The 13,293-nt window shown below is 42.6% G+C and overlaps 1 protein-coding gene and 1 long non-coding RNA gene across 9 annotated transcripts in view; one reads left to right on the top strand and one right to left on the bottom strand.

The window, feature by feature from the left end:
• Nucleotides 1-13,293, top strand: part of LOC115143415 (band 4.1-like protein 1) — a 174,917-nt gene that overhangs the window by 47,469 nt on the left and 114,155 nt on the right. The window lies entirely within an intron of this gene.
• Nucleotides 731-13,293, bottom strand: part of LOC115143417 (uncharacterized) — a 48,573-nt gene continuing 36,010 nt past the window's right edge. Inside the window, exons 2-3 of the long non-coding RNA XR_003865630.2 lie at nt 4,387-4,516; nt 731-4,270 (exon numbers count right to left, since the gene is read on the bottom strand). This is a non-coding gene — a long non-coding RNA (uncharacterized LOC115143417). The remainder of the gene's footprint in view (nt 4,271-4,386; nt 4,517-13,293) is intronic.

Genomic DNA, 13,293 nt, shown 5'->3' with positions numbered 1-13,293 from the left:
ACCCTTGCTTACACGGGCCTTACCTGAGACATGCATCACACACAGCCTTTAGTTATAATTCTGCATGTTTCTTATTGAAAAACAGCCTGTTAAATATCAGAGATGATTAAAGCAAACAGAAACTCAGTCCTGTAAGCAAGGAGATAGTTAATGACGATGCAGGACGGTAATGGAGAGAAGTGGCAAATCACATCCACCACACAAACCCACAACTCATTTGTATATCCTCTGACATACTGTATCTCAGTAGGATGAAATAGTAACTACCATCAATCTGAATGTGGATCATCACTACTCTACACACATAAAAAAGCATTTTGTGAACTAACACTCGCACTTGACTTTTTCTACCTCTTAGTTGATAGCTACTTTATTGAGAAAGAATGTACTTACTATGACTGTGATATGTGATTTTCTCACCTAGGTATCTTAAGATGAATTCACTAACTATAAGTTGCTCTGGAGAAGAGCGTCTGCTAAATGACTAAAATATGTAAATACGATATGAGAGATCAGAACATTGGAAACCCTAGCGGGACTTGACTAGCAGTTTGTGCCCCCGAGTCAGGTCTTGGATAATTTAGTAGAACCTTAGTGAGAGGCATTATGGGTAGCATGTTGGCCATGACTTCACCCCCGCCCGTCCTCCCTACCCTCCCTCCCTCCTCTCTCCTCCACCCTCCAATCTGACTGTGAATCATCCCTCATTCAGATCAGATTGATGGTTTTATAACTGACAGCATTTCACTAAGGGTTCCAATTACCTGGGAATCAGAGCAGGCATACTAAACAGGCAGGTATATGTGAGAGGGTTGTCTGCTATCGATTCCCTCTGCTCTGATCTGACAAGCAGCCCATGTAGGGAAGGGGGGAGGGTGCGCCGATGGCCATACTGATATGCAGGATCAGGATTAGTGAGTTTTAAGCTGTATTGGGGCACTGTGAGTGGTGTATTAGGGTTGGTCCTCCCCTGCCTGTATGCGTGTGTGTACGTGTGTGTGTGTATGTGGGCTAAACTGCTATAAACTGAACCAAACAGGTTTATTTTGGAGCTGGTTTGGTGTGTGTAGTCTGTCTCTTACTGCACAGTTGGTCTGTAGGGGAGGGGATGGTCTGGATGAAGGTCTGGAGAGACAAGGTCAGCATGGCTATCACTAAGGCCCCTGGGGTGGAGGTACTGTTCCATGAGTAGCACTTTGTGGAACAGCTTGTTGGCTGTGAAGCAGTCAGCTCCCTATTCTGCCGGAGAGCTCACACACACACGTATCAATACACACACACACACACACACACACACACACACACACACACACACACACACACACACACACACACACACACACACACACACACACACACACACACACACAGGCCCTTTGCCGCAGTGACGCATACCCCCAGTGGAAGGAGAGGTGCAGACCATGAGATGAGCCTCCACACACTTTCTCTCTCTCTCTCTCTCTCACTTATAAACACACAACAAAGTGTGTGTGTGTGTGTGTACATGGTGCCTGTTTTAGAGTTCGGCTGCACTCACTGTTTGTGTACATTTGAGAGCTCCCATGTGAGAAGCTGCAGTACTGTAGGTGTGAGTCTGTTGAGAGGCTGTGAATATGCTGGCTGGCCCAGTGTGAACTATATGACTCAATCTCAGTGTGAGATTGTTATGCAACAGCGAAACCTTCAGTATGGTCTGTATTTATCTTTGTCTTTGCGCATGGATTCGTGTAGCCTATCTGGACAGCTTTGGTTTGTGTGTGGGGGTGTTTGGGTGAAACAGAAAGACATGGTCTCCTGCTTAATAAGGACATGATTAGGAGGGAGCTGGCTGGCACTTGTGCAAAATATGTGTGAGTTCAGTCAATCACTGCTGTGAGAACAGGGTGGGCTCTGAGTCTAGGGAATAGGGCCTGCTCTACGTTAACACACCAACACACAGAGCCAGTGGATATACTGTAAGCTAGTAGAGTGTACACATCTTTCACACTGCAGGGGATGAATGTCAATAAAAGTACAATCACTTGTATTTATACATGTTACACAGCTAGCTCAAGGACACCTGCCTCGTTTCACCATGCTGCTGCTTCTAGTGATGGATTTTTACTTGTCTAATGTTAGATACTACTGTGAGATACTGCTGTGAGATACTGCTGTGACATACTACTGTGAGATCCTACTGTGAGATACTACTGTGAGATGCCGGCAGCTGTAGTGGAGAGTATTATTTTCCCATGGCACAGTGCTGTTGTTATTAGGCAAACATCAATGAAAACAAAACATATTTCGGTACATTTTTTGTTATTCTCATTCTGTTGAAACGTTTTACAGTTTAAAAACATTTATTCAGGAGTTTTACTAGAATACATAATTCTATTATGGTTAGACATTAATGTAAAGTACGGTATATGGCTTTGGTAAGACTGAATGTACACATTGTAGTAAACTAAAACTGAAACTAAAACTAATCATGAAAAAACTATTTAGTAAACTGAAATAAAATAATTAACAAACCCTTTTGAAAAACTAAAACTACACTGAAACTATTGTCTTTGACTAAAATAAAATACAAACCATCATGAATTATGTTCAGTTTCTGTTTTTTTGTGGGGCAGAAATTGAATGTGGAGTGTTTCTTTTTATGGGGCTTTCAAGCTTCTGATGGGTCACATTGAGATTGACTGTATAATTTAATGGTAGATTCAGCGGGAAGATGTTGCCATGAGCAGCACCACAGATATTGGGAGCGTTTGAGTGGTAAGGCTAAAGAAACCGACTAGACGAACGTCGAGGAGTGAAGTCGGGGAGGTGCATCTGCGACCACTAATGTGGTTTTCCAACAGCAAGGCTCAGTTCAACATGGCAGTTTTGCCATTGTTTATCAAAATAAATAAATTATAATGTCGAAATAAACATGTCTCCAACCCCCATATAACACACTCACTAACAGAAATCATAATATAATATTGTGTCTGTACACATTGTACAATCAATTAGTGAGAGAGAGCCTCAAATATCACATTTATTTGCATATATCTACTGCACACATAAATCACAGCAAATTTGTTCCTGTTTCATTCATGTCTCTGGTCACGTTCGCGTGCGTCAAACAAAAACACCCTAATGATTGGTTGACAATAGAGCCTCCCAAGTCGGTCAGTTTTTATCCCCAAAATGCAACAAACTTTGAAAGGTGTTAGTCACCAACTTAACAAAAGTGATCAGCTCAAACCCGCCTATTGAGAAGAGCATGATGCAAGACTTTGCTGCAGGGGAGTTTAGCCTCGTGATTAAGCGTTCCTGCTTGTTGTTGAAGTTGACCCACTACTACAGTTTAAAAAATAGTCAAGGGGATCTGAAAACTAACTGAAACTAAACTGAATTTCAAATAAAAATCTTCAAACTAATAGAACTAAAAACAAATATAAAAACACATCTATATTAACCTTGATGTACCGTATAGGGCTTTGCAGAAAGCTATTATGTAGTCTGAACTTAATTTAACCTTTCAAAAAAAGACTCACAAGCTCTTGCAGTTTAATTACAGTTGCTTAAAGGGGAACAGCACCCGCTGATTAGGCCTCATTTTTTGGCTTGCTCTTCAAGAAATGCTGGCGGCTATGACCGAAGCCAAACGGGAGTTGGGGGTGTGGTTTGATGTGTGTGTTTGTTGGGTGTGTCCTTGCCTCCACCAAGACACACCCATCTGTCAGAACCTTTTCCCCCACTCAATCACAACAAACAAACCTCCTGCAGGTTGAGTTCAATAACTACAGGCAGATAGATGTATGGTGATATGCCGGAGGAAGCTTTGAATAGGTCAGTAACCTACAGAGTAATATGAGAAAAATGGAATGGCTGAATTTATGTTGATATTTTAAACTAGGTGTTTTGATAACTTTCAAATGTAGTAACATCCATGTAGATACATGTGCACCTTTCACATTTCACTGTCATTCCCAGCCAATACAGATACTGTGCCTATTGGCATTTTGTCTGGTGGGAATGGGGCTACCTTGGCAAACATGTCAGAGTGGTCATACCTTCCTGTGTGGTGTCCGGTATACAACAGTAGTTCCCTGATCCTGGTGCAGAATACACAGGATTTCTCCGTCCCAGTATTGACTGATAGCATTCAATTCAATAATAAAAAAAGACAATACAAGTGAAAGTTGTGTCAGGTCTCTCCCTATTCACAGTCGTCAGTATCAAGTTTGTCTGTCGGTCAGGACTCCATCACATCATCTTGCAAGTGCTGGCTCAATAGATGCATCTGTGAACACATACACACATGCTCACTGTTCTATTACCAATGGCAGTTAGGATAGGTGATAGCTGACAAACAAACATATACTATGTTGAAGTTTGAACAGGTCAGACTAAACCTACTCAATTCTGGTCTCCCCATCGACGACCATTGGTGAGCAGGCTAGAGGTGAGGCTGGAGGTAAGGTCTTTGCCAGAGCCCCATTGATGGGCATGGCAGCTTAGATCGTCTCCTGGTCCCTCATCAAAGATACTGGTTGGTCACACACAAACACACACTCAGAGCACTGATTACATTATCAATGGTAGTTATGATTAGCATGGTGGAACCAACCTGGTCACTGCATTCACCTTTCTATTTCACTTCAGATATCATGATGTGTGAAGTGAAATAGGTAAACTCATTAATCAGGCTGGTGTCACCAGGCTAGGCTATATGAGGTAAATTGGGACAAAACTCAAAACTGTCACCAACTTGATTCAAGTGTCCTCTCTGTTCCATTTATAGCCAAGTGGTAAATTGCATTTTGTTATAAAGAAAAGACAAAGCTTTTTGATAATGCAAATCTGAACCAAAATGACTACTACGTGTATCTGCTTGGCTTGTTAATTAACCTACTAGTTTATCAAACCGGGTATTTTTTGTGCAACTTTTCACATAACACACATTACCGTTGTTGACGAAGTTGTCTGTGTCATAAGGGCAGTAACTCGGGTCAAGCTAAATCCAGGTGTCACTAGTTACCACAGCCACAAAGTCATACAAGCTGCATATTTCTACAATTTCTCTTCTTAAAATGTGATTTCAAGGGTTACTAACCTTAAACCTTTAGACCAAAAGGACATTTTTGTTTTTATATATTTTTAACGATATAGTTCATTTAGACTTTGTGGCTCTGGTGGACACCCTAATTATATGCTTTACAGATGTAGACTGATTGTACCTCCAGATTGGATTAGATTCAGGCTGGTGACGCCGTTACGGTTTGTTGCTCCTATTTCACTGTATTTTCTGACTCAGACATGAGTTAGATAACATCATAACTGCATCCATTATTTTGTTTCGCCCTAGACAATACACTTGAATGACCTACGAACTCATTTGCAAATCTGACTTGTAGGCTAATATTAGCTAGCCTGTAGCTAGATAGCTAGCCTGCCTTGGTAGTATTATCAAATGATAACTTTACATAACCAGCAGTATGTAAACAATACACAATATCTAAACAATACACAAACTTATATGAGCTACAACCTAACTAAGTTGTAATGATGTAGCTATAGCTAGTTAAGTTATCTAGCTAGCTAGCTATGCTAACGATAGCTCAAATGTTAGTTAGCCTGCCTCACTTTATCAAAAGATAGCTACCTACATAACCAGCAATAACGTTAGATGTACCTATTTCACTGGTCATCTCCAAAGCCAACAGCTCTTTGGCCACCTTTCCTTCCAGTTCTCTGTTGCCAATGACAGGAATGAATTACAAAAATCACTGAAACTGGAGACTTATATCTCCCTCTCTAACTTTAAGGATCAGCTGTCAGAGCAGCTTACCGATCACTGTACCTGTACACAGCCAATCTGTAAATAGCACACCCAACTACCTCATCCCCATATTGTTATTTATCTTCTTGCTCTTTTGTACCCCAGTATCTCTACTTGCACATCCTCATCTGCACATCTATCACTCCAGTGTTAATGCTAAATTGTAATTATTTTGCCTCTATGGCCTATTTATTGCCTTACCTCCCTACTCTTCTACATTTGCACACACTGTACACACTGTTCTAATGTGTTATTGATTGTACCTTTGTTTATGTGTAACTCTGTGTTGTTGATTTTGTCGCACTGCTTTGCTTTATCTTGGCAAGGTCGCAGTTGTAAATGAAAACTTCTTCTCAACTGGCCTACCTGGTTAAATAAAGGTGAAATAAAAATGTAAAAAAATAAAACATTTACGTCACTTTTGTTTTGAGCCGATTTCGTCGTGGGCTTTGAACGGAACACCTGGCTCATGGCCGGGAGGCAGCCCGATTCCAAAACAAGTAAGGAAGACAATGAAAACATTGAGATAATCAATAACATTCTGTATATATGTTTTCACATAGAACCCTTGCAATATTATCAGGCACAGAATGACTAACCAGATAAAACAATACTGTTACCTGTGTTTCCTCTAGTCACATCAATTGAATGAGAACGCATGCAATGACTAAGTAGTGCACGATATAGGTAATAGACTGTGACCTTTGTAGTGAGAGTGTGATTTGAAACAGGAACTTTGAGTTAGGTTGCCCTTCTGCAACATTACCATAGCTCTGAGACAGATAGAAGGAGTCAAGTCAGTGGAGGTTGCTGAGGGGAGGACGGCTCATAACCATGGCTGGAATGGAGTGAATGGAATGGTATCGAAAACATGGTTTTCATGTGTTTGATACCATTCCATTTACTCCATTTCACCCATTCCACTCCATTCCAGACATTATTATGAGCCGTCCTCCCCTCAGCAGCCTCCACTGAGTCAAGTGTAGTGCACTATATAGGGACTAGAATGGGATTTAAGAAAGTTATCTTTAGCTTGCACCCTTCTGTAAGATTACCATAGCCCTGAGACAAAGAGGAGGAGTCAAGTGCTGCTGACCTTGTTTTCACCTGCTGTTTCCTCTGAGCTCCCAGCATGCCGCAGTAATGAGAAGCCCAATGGCTGTGATTATTCATGTGAGCTTCAACCTGCGCAGAGGTCACAAGCATGCCACATGAGCGTGCAATAGTAAGCAGAGGAGTCGTTGGGTAACAACCAGAGCTAAGCTGTGAAATTGCTCCAGCTTCTTTTGCAGTCAAGTACTTAAAGTGATGCTCCACAGCTTCCGTATCATTTCACTCACAAGCCAAAACCATACCGTGATACTATGTCACCCGTTTCGTATGACATGTTACGTCCTGCACATTTTCTATTTTTTGTTGTTGTTGCAATTTGTATGATATGTTCCGAATTTGTAAGTGCTTAAGAACCCAGACTGCATCTTTAACACAGTTAAACACAGAGGAGGTAAGACATCAGTCACAGAGACAGGCATCCACTGTGTTATAATAACAACGTCATGAGTATCCACGAGCCACAACGCAATTTAATATTGGACTCATAGGACTCATACACCGTGTGGACTGCATGGGCCTCTATGAAGCTCTGGCAGTGGACAATCAACATGTAAAAGCTTTGGAAATACTTTACCACGGAAGTGTAGCCTTCAGTGTGACCACAATAGCAGGCAAAGCCTGGCCTGGTTGAGCACAGATCTGAATGTTCTTCAGCCAACTCGTTTGTCATGTGTTGTTATGACTGACAATACAAAATGATGGAGCAGAGGAGTTGGCTAAAGCACAAGTTACAGTACCAGGCTAGGAAAAGCCAATGATGAACAGACAGAGGGAAATACTAAGCGTTGTAAAGATATTTGTTACAGTCTTCTTTCTTTGGGCTTTTTCCCTCACTAGGCTCTTTGTCTCTGAGCCTCAGTAGTCATGTCTATTACAGTTCCTCCCTGGATGTAAGTATGCCTGTTAGCTGTGGAAAAACAAAGACTTGATCCAGCATGATTCCTCATAAACTTGCATGGCTTTGTACAGTATGACATGAGTGATGTATACAGTATAATTTGATGTCCACTTGGAACTCAGTTAGTCCGTTACATTTAAAGAACATTTTCATATTCTCACATATTCTCACATCTATATATACTGCCCACAACCGTAAGGCTCTCCAGAGGGTAGTGAGGTCTGCACAACGCATCACCGGGGGCAAACTACCTGCCCTCCAGGACACCTACACCACCCGATGTCACAGGAAGGCCATAAAGATCATCAAGGACAACAACCACCCGAGCCACTGCCTGTTCACCCTAGCTATTATCCAGAAGGCGAGGCCGGTACAGGTGCATCAAAGCAGGGACCGAGAGACTGAAAAACAGCTTCTATCTCAAGGCCATCAGACTGTTAAACAGCCACCACTAACATTGAGTGGCTGCTGCCAACATACTGACGCAACTCCAGTCACTTTAATAATGGAAAAATGTATGTAAAAATTGTATCACTAGCCACTTTAAACAATGCCACTTAATATAATGTTTACATACCCTACATTATTCATCTCATATGTACATTCCGACAATGCAGTAATAACCAACGAGTAATCTAACCTAACAATTTCATAACAAGTACCTTATACACACAAGTGTAAAGGGATGAAGAATATGTACATAAAAATACACTGCTCAAAAAAATTAAGGGAACACTAAAATAACACATCCTAGATCTGAATGAATGAAATATTCTTATTAAATACTTTTTTTTTACATAGTTGAATGTGCTGACAACAAAATCACACAAAAATTATCAATGGAAATCAAATTTATCAACCCATGGAGGTCTGGATTTGGAGTCACACTCAAAATTAAAGTGGAAAACCACACTACAGGCTGATCCAACTTTGATGTAATGTCCTTAAAACAAGTCAAAATGAGGCTCAGTAGTGTGTGTGGCCTCCACGTGCCTGTATGACCTCCCTACAACGCCTGGGAATGCTCCTGATGAGGTGGCGGATGGTCTCCTGAGGGATCTCCTCCCAGACCTGGACTAAAGCATCCGCCAACTCCTGGACAGTCTGTGGTGCAACGTGGCGTTGGTGGATGGAGCGAGACATGATGTCTCAGATGTGCTCAATTGAAATGCCACCCCACACCATGACTGACCCACCGCCAAACCGGTAATGCTGGAGGATGTTGCAGGCAGCAGAACGTTCTCCACGGCGTCTCCAGACTCTGTCACGTCTGTCACATGTGACAAGTGTGAACCTGCTTTCATCTGTGAAGAGCACAGGGCGCCAGTGGCGAATTTGCCAATCTTGGTGTTCTCTGGCAAATGCCAAACGTCCTGCATGGTGTTGGGCTGTAAGCACAACCTCCACCTGTGGACGTCGGGCCCTCATACCACCCTCATGGAGTCTGTTTCTGACCGTTTGAGCAGATACATGCACATTTGTGGCCTGCTGGAGGTCATTTTGCAGGGCTCTGGCAGTGCTCCTCCTGCTCCTCCTTGCACAAAGGCAGGTAGCGGTCCTGCTGCTGGGTTGTTGAAGTGGTCTGTGGTCACCACCTGCAGAACCACTCCTTTATTGGGGGTGTCTTTCTAATTGCCTATAATTTCCACCTGTTGTCTATTCCATTTGCACAACAGCATGTGCACTTTATTGTCAATCAGTGTTGCTTCCTAAGTGGACAGTTTGATTTCACAGAAGTGTGATTGACTTGGAGTTACATTGTGTTGTTTAAGTGTTCCCTTTATTTTTTTGAGCAGTGTATATGAATGAGTGATGGTACAGAACGGCATAGGCAAGGTGCAGTAGATGGTATCGAGTACAGTATATACATATGAGATGAGTAATGTAAGGCATGTAAACATATAAAAGTGGCATTGTTTAAAGTGGCTAGTGTTTAAAGTGACATGTATTACATCAAGACGGCATCTTGCATTAACATCTGCTAATCACGTGTATGTGACAAATAACATTTGATTTGATTTGTGTGTGCATGTGTGTGTGGGTGTGTGTGTGTGTGTGTGGCTCCTTCCCTCCGACTCGTCTCTGTGGCAGTGACCTTGTGTCATAAACGCTTGATTCCACTAACAGATTGCATCACAGATGTCACATAGTGCTGGGGGCTGCAGAGATTGGCTAACCAGGTTTCTTCAGGAGTAAGAGATAGGTGAGAGGAGTGGGGCACACTTTGTGAAAGTGAGAGATTGATAGAAAAAACAGTGTTGCGCTGCAAATCTCCTCCAGGAAAAAACAACAACAGCCAAACCTTCCCTGTTATTTATATTACAACGAGTGAGCATTTATCTGGATGTGTTTCAATCAATGATCCCCAGGTCTGAAGTTAATATACTTTGTTTCTGGTGGAACCGAGCATGTACCATGTATTATGTCTGATTAGATTCAGCTGCTTCTCCTGGGTTATGACTTTTACACCCTGTTGGAATGGTGCCTCAGATGTAAGACTATAACATACTCTATGACTGATCTGGTTTGGTCATGAATGATTCCTTAGGGTGAAATAGATTTCAGAGCTCAGAGATAATTCAACTTGAACCCTACTCTACATTTGAAAAGTTTTGGGTCTCTGTTCATATCTTTGTGGGTTTTTGTATGTGTGTGTGTTTATGTGTGCGTGTGAGCAAACGACTCAAGTGTGTGTCTGTGCATGCATGCTTGCCTTGTAGCCGCTGCCTTGTGTCCCCTGCTGATAAACTTGCCAACACAAAGGTAATATAAATGCTAAGCATGAGATGGCTGGTTTTAGTTCCTGATGTACTGATGATTTCTCATTGTCAAGTGACTCTGGTGTGCAGCCTTAACACCAGCACATGATAATTACAATGTCACCCCAAAGAGCTTCACTGTTATTATTTGCGGTAGTGCAATGCGGTGCAGCTGCAGAGATGTGCCTCTATCAGCTGCTTGCTGTAATGGAGCCGTCAACAGATAGCTAACTGCTCATTATTCCAGCCCTATCAGATCGCAAAGGGCACCAAGCTTAACCAGCTTAACCAGCAGCACCACACCTCCTTCCACCCAGGCCCAGTCTCACTGTCCTCATCTGCAGTCAAGGTCACACCCACCACAGAGAAGCACCATTTGTACAACATGCAGACCAGTACAATTGCTCTCACACGGTTGGATCGGACTCTTCTGATAAATCTGTTGTACACTCAGTGAATGAGGGTATGAGATCTTAGGACACATCCATCCGTCCAGGATCACAGAGTTTTTAATTAGTCAAATGGACAGGTTGGTTTCTTCCTCAGCCCAGAGACCAGCTCTTTATCCCTGTACTGCTGGCTATGTGCCACCCCTCTACAGCCCCCCACACAAAGAAACCCATATGGCATGGCCCTGTGCCACTCTCGGCCTGCCTGCCCGAGCACTAGGGCAACATGCTCTAAATGGGCTGTGTTTGTGTGTTGAACGTATCGATGCGTGAGTGAGCGGTGTGTGTGTGTGTGTGTATGTGTGTTTGAGAGAGAGAGACTGAGTGAGTGAGTGTGTGTGGTTAGTGCTTCAGGCTCATAGGGATAATCTTGTGATAATCTTGTGATTTGTTGCAAAGAAGAGTTGAGAGCCCTCTCCCCTGCCATAGAGGCTCCTCCCCTCCTCTGTCCTCCTCTCTTCTCTTCGCCTTCCGTCTGCTTGCCTTCCCACTGTGCTCTGGTTATGTCAGCCAGCATGAAGCTCCTCACCCACAGCACCCTGCAGTATTTTGCATGCTGATGGAAGAATGGCTGTAGATCGGTATGCCATATACACTGAGTATACAAAACATGCTTTTTCCATAACATAGACTGACCAGGTGAATCCAGGTGAAAGCTATGATCCCTTATTGAGTTCACCTGTTAAATCCACTTCAATCAGTGTAGATGAAGGGGAGGAGACAAGTTAAAGAAGGATTTTTAAGCCTCGAGCCTATTGAGACCTGAATTGTGTAGGTGTGCCATGCAACTCAATATTAGGAAGGTGTTCCTAATGTTTGTTATTCATAGGTTGTACCTCCGTCACTCAGTCTCGTCATGCCATTGTTATGAACGCTCTCTGCTTTCTACCGGTGGCACAATAGTGGTGCACTAATATTGTGATAAGCCCAGCCATTCTGGACGGAGGCTAACAACTGCTTAGTTTAAATTACATTATAGTGCCTGGAAATACGAAGTGACAAGTAGTCAAAAATATATAGCAATGCTAATGTTGACCTCCCCTCAATCTTAGCTAACTTGCTAACATTATACGGTATCTAAAGTCAATCTAGTGACATAAAAATCATAACAAAAGGTTTTCCTACAAATGATTTTCCTACTTTTGAATGGCATTGTATTTCCAAGCCACTGTAATGCACTTTTGATTACATCTTCATCAGCACTCATTAACTATGCATTGAGTAGAATGCTCAGTCGGGCATCAATACAAAACGAATGTTCAAAACAATATTGTGACAAAACATGCAACCCATGAATACTCAGTGTATACCTTCTATAATGTTGGTAACTGTGATAAGGGAATGTGATGTGGAACTGTGCCAAAATATATTTGGTGTGTTGACTGCTCTCCCTGGGTGTTCTGGGAAATGCTTAGCTGGGGCGGTATGGAGAGAAATAGGGGGAGGCACACTCACACATACACACAAATCAAAGTTTATTGGTTGCGTACACAGATTCACAGATGTTATGGCAGGTGCAGCGAAACGCTTGTGTTTCTAGCTCCGACAGTCCAGTAATACCTAACAACTACCACTGTCCTGCTGTTGCCTGCTGTTGCTTTGTGTCACGACTTCCGCCGGAGTTGGCTCCCCTTCCTGTTCAGGCGGTGCTCGGCGGTCGTCGTCACCGGCCTACTAGCCGCCACCGATCCCTTTTCCTTTTTCTGTTTGGTTTGTATTATTAGTTTCACCTGTGTCCTATTATGTTTTCCTGATGGGCTTCCTTATTTAAGGCTAGTAAACCCGCCCGTGTTTTGTGCGGGATTATTCTTGTGTTACGTGTTGTGTTGTTGGGTGTGTTCGTGCTCCGGACCGGGTACCCTGTGTTTTGGGTTGGTCCATATTTTTTCGCGCCCTGTGTTTTGTGCATTGCTTTTTGGTGCCATATTAAAGTGCACTTCTCCCTTTGGAACTCTCTGCTCCCTGTGCCTGATTCTTACCTCACACACCTAGTCCCTCGTGACACTTTGTCTGGATTCTGGATGACTCAGTGGCGTACGGCGATTCGCAGCAACTTCTTACAAGTTTTTTTAGCTAATCTCACGATTAGCTATAATAATTATAGCTAATCTCATGAATATGTTGCTGTTTTAAAGCTAATTTCCTGAAATTCGACACATATTGCCATGGGGCAGAGAGAATACATTTCAGTTTTATAGCTAATCTAATTTTTTTCTACACATTTCCCATTATTGAAGCTAATTTCCTGTGCAATTCTGTACATAT

This window comes from Oncorhynchus nerka, linkage group LG15 (genome assembly GCF_034236695.1).
Source record: "Oncorhynchus nerka isolate Pitt River linkage group LG15, Oner_Uvic_2.0, whole genome shotgun sequence".
Taxonomy (NCBI): domain Eukaryota; kingdom Metazoa; phylum Chordata; class Actinopteri; order Salmoniformes; family Salmonidae; genus Oncorhynchus; species Oncorhynchus nerka.
This window is presented reverse-complemented; position numbering and strand designations above follow the sequence as displayed.